The sequence below is a fragment of the Panulirus ornatus genome, chromosome 55 (genome assembly GCF_036320965.1).
Source record: "Panulirus ornatus isolate Po-2019 chromosome 55, ASM3632096v1, whole genome shotgun sequence".
NCBI lineage: Eukaryota > Metazoa > Arthropoda > Malacostraca > Decapoda > Palinuridae > Panulirus > Panulirus ornatus.
Window position 1 is genome coordinate 1,328,407 of NC_092278.1, and position 17,275 is coordinate 1,345,681.

Consider the following 17,275-nt stretch of genomic DNA (forward strand, 5'->3'; position numbering starts at 1 on the left):
ATTGCCAATGTTGATAAATTGCAAGGCGACTATATTTGTCATTTTTGTCGTATTACAAGGAGAGGACTGTCTTTTCATGTTGGCTATATTGTGCAGGTAGCTATATTGTCATTTTAGCTATATCGTTTGTTTTAATCTAGCGGTATACTGCCATAATGGCAATACTAAGATTTTGTTGATATTGGCATGGTGATATAATGTATTAGCAGCTAAACTGTTGTTGTGGATATTGTTTCGTAGGCAAACATTATCATGGTAGCTACATTGTCAAGGTTAATACATTGTCTGGTTAGCTACATTGTCATGCTGACGATATTGGCACGGTGGCTGTTTTGTTATTTTTAATATAATGCCATTATGGCTACATTATCTTGGTCGCAATATTCAGTTGATGGCCATATAACTATGGTCAATTTTGTCGTTTGGGATATGTTTTGTTGTTAGTTAAATCTTTTTCGAATTATATGTAAATGATAACAATATTTTCATGGCGACTTATTTGGCATTGTGAGTGTAAATGTTTGGATATCATATCATCATGTCAACTATATTGTCATGGTTTTTATACTGTGATGGTTTTTATGTCAACCTCCTGATTGTCTCATCATGAGTGGTGTATGATAATGGTAAGTATATAGCAAAGGCGATAATATTTCATTGTGATTATTTTGTCAGGGTAACTTCATTTTCATTTTAGCTATATTGTTATGGCATGTACATTTTCATGGTTGTTATATTGTATTTTTTGCTATTCTGTTAAGGTGGCTATATTTTAATGATAAATCCTTTTTGGTCACTATTTTATCAAGGACACTATAATGTGCTAGAAAATATATGTTTGTTATGATCTGAATGCGACTATTTTGTCACAGCGTCTATATTGTCAGGTGGCGTTATTGCATAGTGAATATAATTTGAATGTTTATCTATTGTTGCATTGACTATATTTTCATATAACTTATATAATCATAATGGTTTTATTATCATAGTGAATATATTGTTTTGACTATACCATCATAATGGTTTAATTGTCATGGTAAATATGTTGATATTGACGCAATATTTCATGATACTTATATAGTATTGTAATTCATTTATATCGTGATTTTATTGTCCTGGTGGCTGTGCTGTCATATTGGGTATATTATCAAGGTAGGTATATTGTCATGGTAGTTATATTGTTGCGGTGGGATTTTTTTTTTCTGGAGGTATTTTGATATGATAGCTTCACTAACATGTTGGTGGTATTGGCATGTTGATATAGTGTCTTAGCAGCAAAACTCTTGTTGTGGATACTTTTCATGGGAATAGATTACCATAGTAGCTCCATTTTTAAGTTTCATATATTTTCATGGCAGCTACACTTTCATGGTGAGGATATTGGCATGGTGGCTTTATTGTGCTATAATGCTGTCATGGCTACATTATCCTGGCTGTATTGCTATGGTTAACTTTGTCGCTAGGGATATATTTTTTCAGCTACATATTCATTGTGATTATATGATCTTGATAATATTTTCATATCGTCTTATTTGGGATTGTGAGTGTAAGTGTATGAATATCATATCATCATGTCACCTATTTTGTCATGGTTTTCATACTATGATTGTGTTTATGTCAACCTGCTGATGAAATGATCATGATTGGTGTATGATTACCGCAACTATAATGTGATATCGTTTATATTTCATTGTAATGAATTTGTCATAGTAAGTATATTTTCATGGTAGCTATATTGTTATGGCAGGTACATTTTCATGTTTGTTCTACTGCTTTATTGGCTATAATGTCAAGGTAACTGTATTGTGATGATAAATCCTTTCTTCTTCGCTATTTTGCTATAGAGACTATATTCTCCTGGACGCTATATGTTTGCTATGATCCAAAATGACTATTTTGTCAGAGTATCTCTATTGTCATTTGGCTATATTTCCATAGTGAATATAATTTATAAATGCGTTCATTGTTACGTTGAGTATATTGTCATTTTATTCATGTGACCATGGTGTCTTTATTGTTATGGTGAATATACTATTGTCTTGACTATATCATCATAATGGTTAGATTGTCATTTCAAAGATATTTATATGGGGCTATATTTTCACGACAAATATATTTATATGGACGCTATATTTTCATGATATCTATGTTCTCATTATATACTTATCAAGGTGACTCTAATGTCCTGGCGATTAATTTATATCGTAACATTATTGTCATGGTGGCTGCACTGTATTTCCCAGAACAGTTTAGCTATTATTACAGTGTAGTCACAACGACAATATAGTCACTAAAACAATAAATCCTCCATGATCATATAACTGATATGACAATATGGTTAATGCAATAATAAAGAATCATTCAAAATATATTCAATATGGCAATATAGCCACCTGACAGTATAGATATTGTGACAAAATAGTTGCTTTCCGATCATAGCAAACATATAGACTACTGGACAATATATTGTCCATGACAAAATAGCGTCCAAAACAGGATTTATCATTACAATATAGCAACCTTGAATGCATAGCCATTAAAACAATGTAACAACCATGAAAATTTACATGCCATAACAATATAGCTATCATGAAAATGTAGTCACCACAATATAATAATAAACAGAATATAATCGCCATTACTATATAGTTACCATAATCATACATCAATCCTAATATTATGACCATGTTGACATAAACACCATAACAGTATAAAAACCATGACAATATAAGTAGTATGATGATGTGATATGAATACAGTTACACTAAAAATACCAAATAAGCCACCATAATAACATATTATCAAGATAACATAACCACAAAAAAGTTCTAGCTAATGACAAAATATAGCACCAACGACAAAATTGACCATAGCAATATAGCCATTAAGTTAATCAAGTGACCAAGATAATGTAGCCATGATAACATTATAGCGCAATAGAGCCAACTTGCCAATATCGTCACCATGATAATGTAGCTACCATGAAAATATATCCTCCTCGGAAAATTTAGATACTATGATAATACATTGGTTTTATAAGTTATACTGTCAAGGTGTCTATATCATAATGATATATCCTGTCTTGGTCGCTGTTTTGTCATAGAGACTATATTGTCCTGCTGGCTATATGTTTGCTATGATTCAAAAGCGACTATTTGTCATAGTATCTTTATTGTCATATGGTTATATTGACATAGTGAATATGATTTGTATATTTCTTTTATGTTTCTTTGTATTTTCACATCAGTTATATGATCACTGTGGCTATATTGTTATAGTGATTAATTGTCATCGTGACTGTATTATCATAATGGCCAAATTGTCATGGCAAATATGTTGACATTGAGGCTATATTACCATGCTATTCATAAAGTTATTGTAAATTTATTATCAAGGTAACTAATGTCATGGTGAGAATTTATATCGTGATATTATTGTAATGCTGGCTGTACTATCATGGTGGCTATATTCTCGTTTGCTTTTTTTCAATGTTCTTCTTTGGTGAAAATAGCTTTATTGTCATTGTAGCTATAGTGTCATGGGGAACATATTTTCATAGTGGCAGTATTGTCTTTATAAACATACCGTTATTTTGGCTATCCTTTCATTTTAGTTACATTTCTATGATGTATATATCTCCACCTTAGCTATATTTACAAGGTGATCTTTTTACAGGTAGTATATTGTCATTACTTAACTCATGCATAATTTGTCATAAGCGATATATTATCATGATTATTATATTTTTATGGTGGCAATATTGTCATAGCGACTATATTATCATTATGACTATAATGTCATAGTGGCGATATTGCCACGATAACTATAGTGTCATGGTGATAAATTTATCATGATATTTATATCATAGTGACTGCATTTTCATAGACTTTTTTTTTACTGGTGTTCATGTTACCCTTGAGGATATACCATCATAGAAGAGAAACTGTCATTTTGATTAAAATATCAGGTGACTACATTTCCATGACATGATATATTGATATGATTTCAGTACTGTCATGGTAACTCTTTTATTACGGTGGCTACATTGCAACGGAAACCAAAATGGTAAGGTGGCTATATTGTCATAGTAGGATGATTTCATTCTGGCGATTATCATAGCATTTCTGAGTATATTGTCATGATGAATGTGTTGCAATAATATCTATATTGTCATTTAATTTGTTGAATTGATTGCAATATTGTCTTAGAGACGGTACTGTCATATTATTTGTATTGTCACGGTGGTTGTATTGTCATCATAAGTATATAGTCATGTTGGCTATATTGTCATTAAGATTACATTGTTATGGTAGCTATATTGCCGTGGTGGCTGTATTGTTAGGTCACTATATTGCCATGATGGCTACTTCTCATTTATATTATATGACAAGGAGGTGATTCTCTTTTCCCGTTGGCAATATTGTCAGAATAGCTATATTTCGAGTAGTGGGTATGTATATTTCTTTTCTAGCGGTATATTATCATGATGGCAATAATAACATTTTGGCGATATTGGCATGGTGATATAGTGTCTTAGCAGCTAAACTCTTGTTGTGGATAGTTTTCAAATTAAATCATTTATCATTGTAGTTACATAGTCAAGGTTACTATATTTTCATGGCAGCTACAATGGCATGGTGAAGACATTGGCATGGTTGCTGTATTGTTATTTTCAATATATTGCCATAATGGCTACATTATCTTAGTCGCTATATTAGCTTGATGGCTAAATTGCTATGGTTAAGTTTGTCTTTCGAGGACATATTTTGTTATTAGCTATAGTATTGTTGTGATTATATGATCATGATAATATTTTCATGGCGGCTTATTTAGTATGGTAAGTGTAAGTGAATGGATATCATATCATCAAGTCACTTATATTGTCATGGTTTTAACATTGTGATATTGTTTATATCATCCTGCTGATTACATAATCAGGATTGATGTATGATTATTGTAACTATATTGTAATGTCGTTTTATTTCATTGTGATAATTTTGTCGTGTTGACTACAATTGCATGACAACTTTGATGTTATTACTATATCATAATGATAAATCCTGTCTGAGTAACTGTTTCTTCACAAAGACTATATTGATCTGGAGTTTATATGGTTGCTATGATCCGAAAGCGACAATTTATTCACAGTGTCTATATTGTAAGGTGGTTATATTGAAATTGTGAATATACGTTGAATGTTTCTATATTTTTTATTTGATTATATTGTCATATCAGTTAAATGATCATGGTAGCTTTATTGTCATAGTAAATACATTGTCGTCGTGACACATTCTCATAATGGCTAAATTGTCGTAGGAAATATGTTGATATGAGGGCTATATTTTCATAATATTTATAAAGTTATTTTAAGATCACTATCAATGTGATTCTAATGTTCTGGCGCTTGATTTGTATCGTGACATTATGGTCAAGGTGGCTTTATTGTCAAGGTGACTATATTGCCGTTTCCTGTATTTTCAATTTTACGTTTTTGTCAAGATAGCTTTACTGTCAGTGTAGATATAGTGTCATGGAGAATATATAAACATAGTGGCAGTATTGTCAATATGAACCTTTTGTCATTTTGGATATCTGCTTATTTTGGTTACATTACTATCATGTATATATCGTCACCTTGGCTATAAGAGAAATGTGATCCTTTTTATATTTGCTATATTGTCACTTTTTTCAATGATGCATGTATTGTCATAAGTGATATATTATCATGATAGCTATAATATTCCGGTGACTATATATTGGCATTGTGACTATATTGTTTTCATGAATATAATCTCATTTTGGATATCTTGCAAAGATAACTATATTGTCATAGTGATTCTTATCATGATTGTTATAATTTCTTGGTGACTACATTTTCACGGTAGCTTTTATAATGGTGTTGGTTTTGCCCTTCAGGATGAATTACTATAAAACGAGATTTTTATTTTGACTAATCATTAGGGGGCTACATTGTCGTGATATGCTATATTGGTATGGTTTCAAGAATGTCATAATATATGAATTATTATGCTGGCTACATTGCAATGCAAGCCATAGTGGCAGAGTGGCGATAGTTTCATAATATAATCATTTTCTCATGTCGATTATATTGTATATTGTCATGGTGACTGTTGCCATGATATCTAAATTGTCATTTCATTAGTTTAATTGATGGCAATATTGTCATAATGTGATGTCATGTTTCCTGTATTGTCCTGGTCGTTGTATTGTCATCGTGTTTTTATGGTCATGGTGCTTATATTTCCATTAATATTATATTTATATGGTAACTATATTGCCATGGTGGCTATGTTGTTTGATGAACATATTGCCATGATGGCTATTTGTTATTTTTGTTTTATTACAAGGAGGTGTTTGTCTTTTCAAATGCTGCCTATATATCAGGGTAGCTATATTGTCATTATAAGATTACAGTCATAAAGACGATATAGTCGCCATGACAACATTTTCATCTTAATGATATAGTTAACATGATAACATATCGCTTATGACAGAATATGCACGATCAAAAATGACAATATACCACCTATAAAAAAGATCATCTTCCCAATATAGCCAAGGTGACTATATATACAACATAGCAATGGAACTCAAAATAGAAGATAGCCAAAATGACTTTATTTCATAATGACTATCCCGTCACGATGAAAATTTGTTCCCAATGAAAATATTGCTACACCGACAATAAAACCATATTCACAAAATAGTAATATTGAAAACACATCAAACGACAAATTAGCCACAATGATAGTACAGCCACCACAACAACAATGTTACGATATAAATCAATCACCGTGACATTAGAGTCACCTTGAAAAGAGATTTACAATTACTATATAAGTATCATGAGAATATAGCAACCATATCAACATATTTCCCATGACAATTTAGCCATGATGATAGTATAGTCATAACGACAATATATTCAGTAAACAACAAAGCCACCATGACCACATAACTGATATGATAATATAGTCAACGCTACATTAAAGAAACCTTCAAAATATATTCACTATGTCAATATAGGCACCTAACAACATACATACCGTGAGAAAATAGTCGCTCTCGGATCACAGGAAACATATAGCCTTCAGGATATATAGTGTCCAGGAGACAATAGCGTCTAAGACAGGATTTATCATTACTATATAGCCACCTTGACAGTATAGCCCATAAAACAATGTAAGAACCATAAAAATGTACCTGCTATACCAATATAACTGCTATCAAAATGAAGTCAACATACCAATATAATCACAAAAGATATCTTTATTGCTATATAGTTACCATAATCATACATTAATGATGATAATGTAATCAGCGTTTTGACATTATAACCATCACTGTATAAAAACCATGACAATATAAGTTACATGATGATATAATATCAAGACAGTTACCCCTCAAAATACTAAATAAGTCGCCTTGAAAATATTACCATGATCATATAATCACAACCAAATTGTAGTAAAGACAAAATACTTCCCCAATGATAAGATTGACCGTAGCAATATAGCCATCAAGTTAATATAGCGACCAAGATAATGTAGCCAGAATGGCATTATATTGAAAATAACAATGCACCCACCATGCCAATATCGTCATCATTACAATGTAGTTTACATGAAGTACGGTAACCTTGGAAATGTAGCTACCATGATAATATATCACCATGCTAATATCGCCAAAATTATGGTATAGCCATCATGGCAATATACCAAAAGAAAAAAATACGCACCACAATGACATAAAAACCTTAACAATATAGCTACTCTAACAAAAAGCCATCATGGCAATATACTTACCTAACAATGTATTCACCGTGGCAGTATAGTTACCATAATAATGTAATCTTAATGACAGTATAGCCACCATGACTACATAGTCACGATGACAAGACAGTCATGATGACCATACAGGCAACATGACAATACAGTCTCTATGACAATATTGCCATCAATTCAATAAATCATATGACATAGAAATTATGGCAACACAGTCACCATAACAATATACTCACAAATAAAATAAATTTCGTCATAACAAAATGATCCAACCATGAAAATATAGCCACCCTGCCACTATTGCTTCCATGGCAATACAGCCAACATAATATACATTCACCATGACATTACCGAAACTATAACAATATTGCATATCATAACAATGTATTCACCTGATAATTTAATCAAAATGAAATTTTTTCTTTCTATAATGATATATCTTCAAGGGTAAAAACAACACCATTAAATAAGCTACAATGAAAATGCAGTCACAATGTCATTATAACCATCATCATGAAATAGTCACCATGACAATATAATTATATTAGCAATATAGGCACTAAGAGATTATAGTCATAGTGACAGTATAGTCACCATGACAATATACCGTCACCTTAATAATATAGTTATCACGATAATGTATCGCTTCTGAAAAAATATGCATGAGTAAAAGAATGACAATATAGCAACTATAAAAGAGATCACCTTGCCAATATAGCCAAGGTGACGATATGTAAATTTTCGCAATATAACCAGAATGAGAAGATAGCCAAAATGACGGTATGTTCATAATGACAATACTGCCACTATGAAAATATATTCCCCAAGCCATATGGTTATATTGACAATAAAGTGATCTTCATAAAAGAGTAACATTGAAAATACAGAAAACGACTATAAGGCCACCATGACAGTCCAGCCACTATGACAATAATGTCACGATATAATTCAGTCACGGTAACATTAGTCACCCTGATAATAAAATAGTACTGAATATATAAATATCATGAAAATAAGGCTTCCATGTAAACATACACACCATGACAATTTAGCCAATATGACAATATAGTCACGACGGATATATATTAACTATAACAATATAGCCATGATCATACAAGTGATAGGACGATACAATCAACGCAACAATAAGGAAGCATTCAAATTATATCTATTATGGCAATATAAGCACCTGACAATATTGATGTTGTGACAAAATAGTCTCTCTCGGATCATAGCAAACATATAGGCTCCAGGACAATATAGTGCCCATGACAAAATAGCGATCAAGACAAGATTTCTCATTAAGATATAGTCACCTGCTATAACAATATAGTTATCATGAAAATGTAGGCAAAATGACAAAATTGTCATATTGAAATATAATCGCCAATACAATTTAGTTACTATAATCATTTATCAATCATGATAATATCGTCAGGAGGCTGAAACAAAAACCATCACATTATAAAAACTTTGAGAATATAGTGATATGATAATATCATATCCATACACTTGCACTCACATCACCAAATAAGCCGTTAAGAAAATATTATCATGATCATATGATTGAAACAAAATTGTAGTAAATGAAAAAATATAGCCTCAACGACAAAATTAGCCATAGCAATATAGCCAGAAAGTAGATATAGCAACCAAGATAATGTAGTTAGGATTGCATTATATTGAAAATAGCAATACGGCCATCATGCCAATATCGTCACCATGACAATGTAGCTACCATGAAATATAGTAAACTTGAAAATGTAACTACTATCATAATACAATCCCATGGAACTTATCCACAACAACACTTTAGTTGCGAAGACACAATGTCATCCTGCTGATTATATTGTCATGATGGGTCAGTGATTATGGTAACTATATTGTAACGGCGATTATATTTCATTGTGATTGTTTTGTCATGTTGACTGCATTTTTAAGGTATTGTTCTGGCAGCTACATTTTCATGGATGTTGCTTTCTTCTATTTGCTATACTGTCAAGTTGCCTCTATTGTAATGATAAATCCTGTCTTAAACGCAATTTTTTCATGAAGACTACATTGTCTTGGAGGCTATACTGCCATAGTGAATATAATTCAAATATCTCTTTATCATTGCGTTGACTATATTATCATATCAGTTATATGATAATGGTGGCTTATTGTTATGGTGAATATACTGTCATTGTGACTTTATTATCATAATCCCTAAATTGTCATGGCAAATATGTTGATATAGAGGCTATATTTTCATAACATTTACAGAGTCAATGAAAGTTTATTATCAAGGTGACTCTAATATTATGGTGATTGATTTATTCCGTAATATTATAGTCATGATGGATGCACTACAATGGTGGCTGTATTGTCGTTTGCTGAATTTTGAATGTTACTCTTTTGTGAATATGGCTTAATTGTCAATTAAACTATAGTGTCATGAGGAGCATATTTTCACAGTGGTAGTATTGTTGTTATGAATTTAACGTCTTTATCTGCTCATTTAGGTTATATTGCTATGAATATATATATCGTGACCTTGGTTATATTGGCAAGGTGTTCTTTTTTATAGTTGCTAAATTGTCATTTTTTTAATCATGCATATTTTGTCATAATCGATACATTATCATGATAACTATACTAATTAAGCTGACAACATATTGTCATGGTGACTATTTCATCGTGATGGTTATAATGTAATGGTGACTATTTTCATGGTAGCCTTTCTAATGGTGTTGATTTTGCCCTTAAGTATATATCATTAGAGAAACGAAATTTTCTTTTTGAATAAATTATCAGGTGACTACATATTTTTTCATGCTATAGTGTTATGGTTACAGTACTGTCATGGTTAATGTATCATAATGGTGGCTGCATTGCAATGGAAGCCATAGTGGCAGGGTGGCTATATATTCATGGTGGGATCATTCCGTTACTCATTTATGAACATTGCTTTATTGTCAGTGTAGCTATAGTGTCATGTTGAATATATTTTCATAGTGGCAGTATTGTCATTATGAACATACCGTCATGATGGCTATCATACATTATGGTTACATTGGTATGATGTACATAATATCATCCGGCAATATTGGCACAATAATCTTTTTTGTAGTTAATATATTTTCATTTATTTTCTGTTGCATATTTTTTCATAATCGATACAGTATCATGATAAGTATATCATTAAGGTAACAATGTTGTCATTTTGGCTATATTGTCATTATGACTATAATTTCATAGTAGTTATATTACCAAGATTATCATATTTTCATGAATATATTGTTATGGATTGAGTTCTGTCATGGTGAATGTATTATTATGGTGGCTATATTGCAAAGAAACCCATAGTGGTAAGGTGACTACATTTGCATGGTGGGCATCATTTTATCATGACGATTATATTAAAATTGTCACTATATTTTCCTGGTGACACTGTTGCCATGATGTGTATATTGTCATTTAATTTGTTGAATTGATTGCAATATTTTCATAGAATATGTATGGTCATGTTGATTATTTTTGTCCTGGTGTTTTTATTGTCATCTTGATTATATGGTCCTGGTGGGTATTTTATCGTTAAGATTATATCGTTATGGCAACTATATTGACATGGTGGTTATATTGTTATGTGACTATATTGTCTTGGTGGCTATTTGTCATTTAGGGTATATTAAAAGGTGACTGTTTTTTCATGTTTGCTATATTGTCAAGATTGGTATATTGTCATGGTAGCTATATCGTTGTGGTGGTTAATTCTCTTTCTGGTGGTATATATCCATAATAGCTACACGAACATGTTGGGATACTTCCATGGTGATATATTGTCTTTGTTGCTAAACTGCTATTGTAGATATTTTGTGAGAATTTATTATCAAAATAGCTATATTGTGGAAGATAATGTGGAAGATGAACCTCAGGAATGAGACGTCTTGTGATACGCTGAAATGAAGTTTTTAATGTTGAGATGGTTCATGTCTAGAATGCAAACAGAAAAGTGTAACTCGTATATGCTTTGGAAGTAGTTTCAGATGGGTGTATGTCTACCATATTAAACATACACCCACCTGAAACTACTTCCAAAGCATATACGAGTTACACTTTTCTGTTTGCATTCTAGACATGAACCATCTCAACATTAAAAACTTCATTTCAGCGTATCACAAGACGTCTCATTCCTGAGGTTCATCTTCCACATTAAAGACGCCTAACATCTACTCCTTTCCTGCCTTGACTGTGAATACTAATGCTTAAGGTTTGGTACAATATGCATGATAGCCAGAGTGGATGTGAGCAAATAAGCTAGAAATATAAAATAATGTGTTACTGTGAGTGATGCCATCTTCAGTGAGGCTGCATCATTATCAGTTGACAAGAGGGGGTTTAGTCTCGTCAAGGAGCTTGTGATTCTAGGAGAGTTCAACATTTCCCTGCCTCTGATTGCATTACAGTCTTGAAGCTGCAGAAGTACCATGAAGGGGATCCAGAGGTTGTATATAATAATAATAATTATATATATATATATATATATATATATATATATATATATATATATATATATATATATATATATATATATATTCTTTCTTTTCTTTCATACTATTCGCCATTTCCCGCATTAGCGAGGTAGCGTTGAGAACAGAGGACTAGGCCCTTGAGGGAATATCCTCACCTGGGCCCCTTCTCTGTTCCCTCTTTTGGAAAATTAAAAAAAAAAAAAAAAGTGAGAGGGGAGGATTTCCAGCCCCCCGCTCCCTCATATATATATATATATATATATATATATATAGCTATATTGTCAAAGTGAGTATATTTTCTTGGTAGCTACAGTTTTTTGTGACTATACTGGCATTGTAGCTATCTTCTTATCTTAAATATAATGCCATCATATCTAAAGTATCGTGTTTGCTATGTCAACTTGTTGGCAATAGTAATATAGTGAATTTTGTCGTAGGAGATATTTTTTGTTGTTAGGTATATTTTCATTGTCATTATAACATCATAATAGCAATATATTTATGGAGGATTATTTGGTATTGTGAGTACAACTGTAAAAATATCCCATCCTCCTGTCAATTGTATAGTCAAGGTCTTTATAACATAATGGTGTTCATCTCAACATGGTGATTATATCATCATGATGGGTGTATGGTTATGGTAGCTAAATTGTAATAGCGATTGTATTTCATTGTAATAATTTTTTCTTGGTGAGTACATATTAATGGGAGCTATATTGTTATGGGAAATACATTTATATGGTTCCTGTATAGTTATTTTGGTTATAATGTCGGAGTGACTATATTGTAGTGATAAACCCTGTCCTGTGCGCTCTTTTGTCATTGAGACTATTTTGTCTTGAACGATATATTTTTTTTTTTTAAATACAAAAGCGATTATTTTGTCAGTGGCTATATTGCCACAGTGAATAAAATTTCAAAGTGTCTGTATTATTGCTTTGACTATATTGTCATATATATAATATGATCATGATGGCTTTATTGTTATGTTGAATATATTGTCATCGTGACTATATTACCATAATGGATAAATTGTCATGGTAAATATTTTTGTGGAGGCTATATTTTCATGATATATACATAGTCATGGTAAGTATATCATGAACGTGACCCTATTGTCATGGTGACTGATTTATATTGTGACAATATTATCATTTTGGGAATACTGTTATGATGGCTATATTGTCGTTTGCTGTATTTTCAAGGTTACCCTTTGTGAAGACGGCTTAATTATCAGTGTAGCTATAGTGTCATGATGAACATATTTTAATAGTGGCAGTATTCTTATCATGAGCATGCCGTCATGCTAGCTATCTTGTCATTTTGTTACATTGTATGGTGTACATATCGTCACCTTGGCAATATAAGTTTGATCTTTTTTTATAGTTGCTATAATGTCATTTTTTAGAACATACATATTTTTTTCAAAAGCGATACATTATCATGATACCAATGTAATTATGGTGACAATATTGTCAGTGTCTATATTGTCATTATGACTATAGTTTCATAGTGGTTATATTGCCAAGATAACTATATTGTAGTGATGACTATTTTATCATGAGGGTTATGATTTCATGGTGACTGCATTTTTATGGTAGCTTTTTTAATGGTGTTGATTTTGCCATCGAGGATATATCATTACAGAAGCGAGATTGTCATTTAGATTAAATTATCAGGCGACTATATTCTTTCATGCTGTCATGGTGAATGTAATATGTTAGGAACATTTCAATGGAAGCCATAGTGGCAGGATGACTATAATTTCATGGTGAATGTCATTTTGTCCTAGCGATTATATTGCAATTGTTGCTATACTATCATGGTGACTGTGTTGCCATAACTTTGTATATTGTCATTTAATTTATTAAATTGATGTCAATATTGTTAAAAAGACAATATGGTCATGTTGTCTATATTGTCATGGTGGCTGTATTGTCATCGTGACTCTATGGTCATGGTGGCTATATTGCCATTAAGATTATATGTTCATGATGACGATATACGATGGTTGCTATATTGTTAAATTGCTATATTTTCATAGTGGCTATTTGTCTTTCTGTTATATTACATGGAGGTGAACCTCTTTTCATATTGTCTATATTTTCAGCCTAGCTATATTGTCATGGTAGTTATGTCGTAGTAGTGGCTATTTTTTTCTGGTTGTATATTGCCATGATGGCTGTACTAACATATGGGCGATATTGGCATGGTGATATATTGTCTTGGCGGCTAAACTGTTATTGTGAATATTATGTCAGGGGAATATATTATCATGGTAGCTACAGTGTGAAGATAATTATATTTTCATGTTTGTTACATTGTGATGTTGACTATATTGGCGGCCTAATTGGTATTGTGAGCTTAACTGTATGGATATCATATAATTACGTCAATTATAGTTTCATGGTTTTTATACTGCGATGGCGTTTATGTCAACCTGGTGATTATGTGATCATGATTGGTGTATTGTTGGTAAATATACTACAATGTCAATTATATTTCAGTGATAGATGTTATATTCCTTTTTGGCTATACTTTTATTGTGGTTATATTGTAATAATAAATCCTGTCCTGATCGCTTTTTTGTCGTGGACAGTATATAGTCATGAATGCTATGTGTTTCCTATGATCCGAGAGTTATCATTTCGTCACAGTGTATATAAAGTCAGGTGGCTATATTGCCATATTCAATATAATTTCATGAAGTCTTTACTGTTGCATTGACTATAATGTCATACCAGTTATATGGTCCTGGTGGCTATATTGTTTTGATGAATATATTGTTATCGTGACTATGGAAGCCATAGTGGCAGGGTGGTTATATTTTCATGGTGGGATCATTTTGTTATGGCAAATATATTGCATTTGTATATATATTGTCAGATGGTTATATTGCCATAGTAAATATAATTTGAATGTTTCTTTATTGTTGGTTAACTACATTGTCATATAAGTTATATGACCCTACTGGCTTTATTGTTATAGAGAATATATTTTCGTCCTGATTATATTATCATTATGGCTAAATTGTCGTGGCAAATATGTTGATACGGAGGCTGTATTTTCATGACATTTCTACAGTCATTGTAAGTTTATTATCAATTTGACTCAAAAGTCATGGTGATTCATTTATATTGTGACATTATTGTCATGGAGGCAGTACTGTCTTAGTGGCTTCATTGTCGTTTGCTGTATTTTCAATGTACCTTTATTGTGAAAATGGCTTTATTGTCAGTGTAGCCATGGTGTCATTAGGTACGAATTTTCATAATGACAATATTGTCATTATGAACATACCGTCATGCTGGCTACCTTCTCCTTCCATTGCTATGATGTATATATCGTCACCTTTGCTATATTGGCAAGCTGACCTTTTCTTAAAGTTGCTCTATTAGTATTTTGTTAATCATGAATATTTTGTCATAAGCCATTTATTATCATTATAACTATATTATCAAGGTGACAATATTGTCATGGTGATTATATTATCATTATAAGTATAAGCTCATAGTGGTTATATTGGCAAGATAGTTTTATTGTCATGGTGACAATTTTAACATGATGGTTATAATGTCATGGTGTCTGCATTTTCATTGTAGCTTTCTTAATGGTGTTGATTTTGCCCTATAGGATATATAATTATAAAAAGGAAATTTTCATTTTCATGCTTTATCAGGTGACTACATTGTCATGATATGCTGTATGGTTTCAGTGCTTTCATGGTAAATATTTCATTATGGTGGCTACATTGAAATGGAAGCCATAGTGGCAGGGTTGCGATATTTTCAAAGTGGGATCATTTTCTTTCGAAGATTATATTGCTTCTGTGAGAATATTGTCATAATAACTGTGTTGCCATAATTTCTATATTGTCATATATTCTGTTGAATTGATGGAAATATTGCCATACAAACTGAATTGGCATGTTGTATGTATTGTCTTGGTGGTTGTATTGTCATTGTGACTATATTGTATTGTCACTGTGGCTATATTGCTATTAAGATCATATTGTTATAGTAACTATATTACCATAGTGGCTATAGTGTTAGGAGACTATATTACCATGGTGGCTATAGCATTAGGTGACTATATTTCCATGGTGGCTATAGTGTTAGGTGACTATATTGCCATGGAGGCTACTTGTCGATCTTTTTTATATTACAAAGAGATGAATGTCTTTTCAAGTTACGTATATTGTCAAGGTACCTATATCGTCATGTTAGCTATATCGTTGTGGTGGGTATTATATTAATCTGGTGGTATATTGCCATGATGGCTATACTAATATTTTGGCGATATTGGCATGGAAATATAGTGTGTTAGAAGCTAAACTGTTGTTATGGACATTTTTTCATAGGAATACATTACCATGGTAGCTATATTGTTATGGCTGATATACTTTCATAGCGGCTACATTGTCATGGTGACAGTATTCATCCTGATAGCTGTACTGTTATTTTCAATATAATGTCATCGTGGCTACATTATCTTGGGCGTTATATTGACTTGATGGCTATATAGCTACGGTTGATTTTGTCGTTGGAGATACATATTGTTGTTAGCTACACTTCTATTGTGATTATATGATTATGATGATATTTTCATTGCGGCTTATTTGATATTGTGATTGTAAGTGTACGGATATCATATCATGTCACTTATAATGTCATGGTTTTTACAGCATGATGGTGTTTATGCCACCCTGCAGATTATATCATCACGATTGATGCATTATTATGGAAACTGTCTTCTGACAGCGATTATATTTCATTGTAATTATTTTGACGTAGTGACTATATTTTCATGGTAGCTATATTGTTATGTAAAGTTCCATTTTCGAGGTTCTTTCATTATTTTACTGTCTATACTCTCAAGGTGACTACATTTTAATGATAAATCCTGCTTTGTTTGCTATTTTCTCATGGGACTATATTTTCCTGGACGCTATATGTT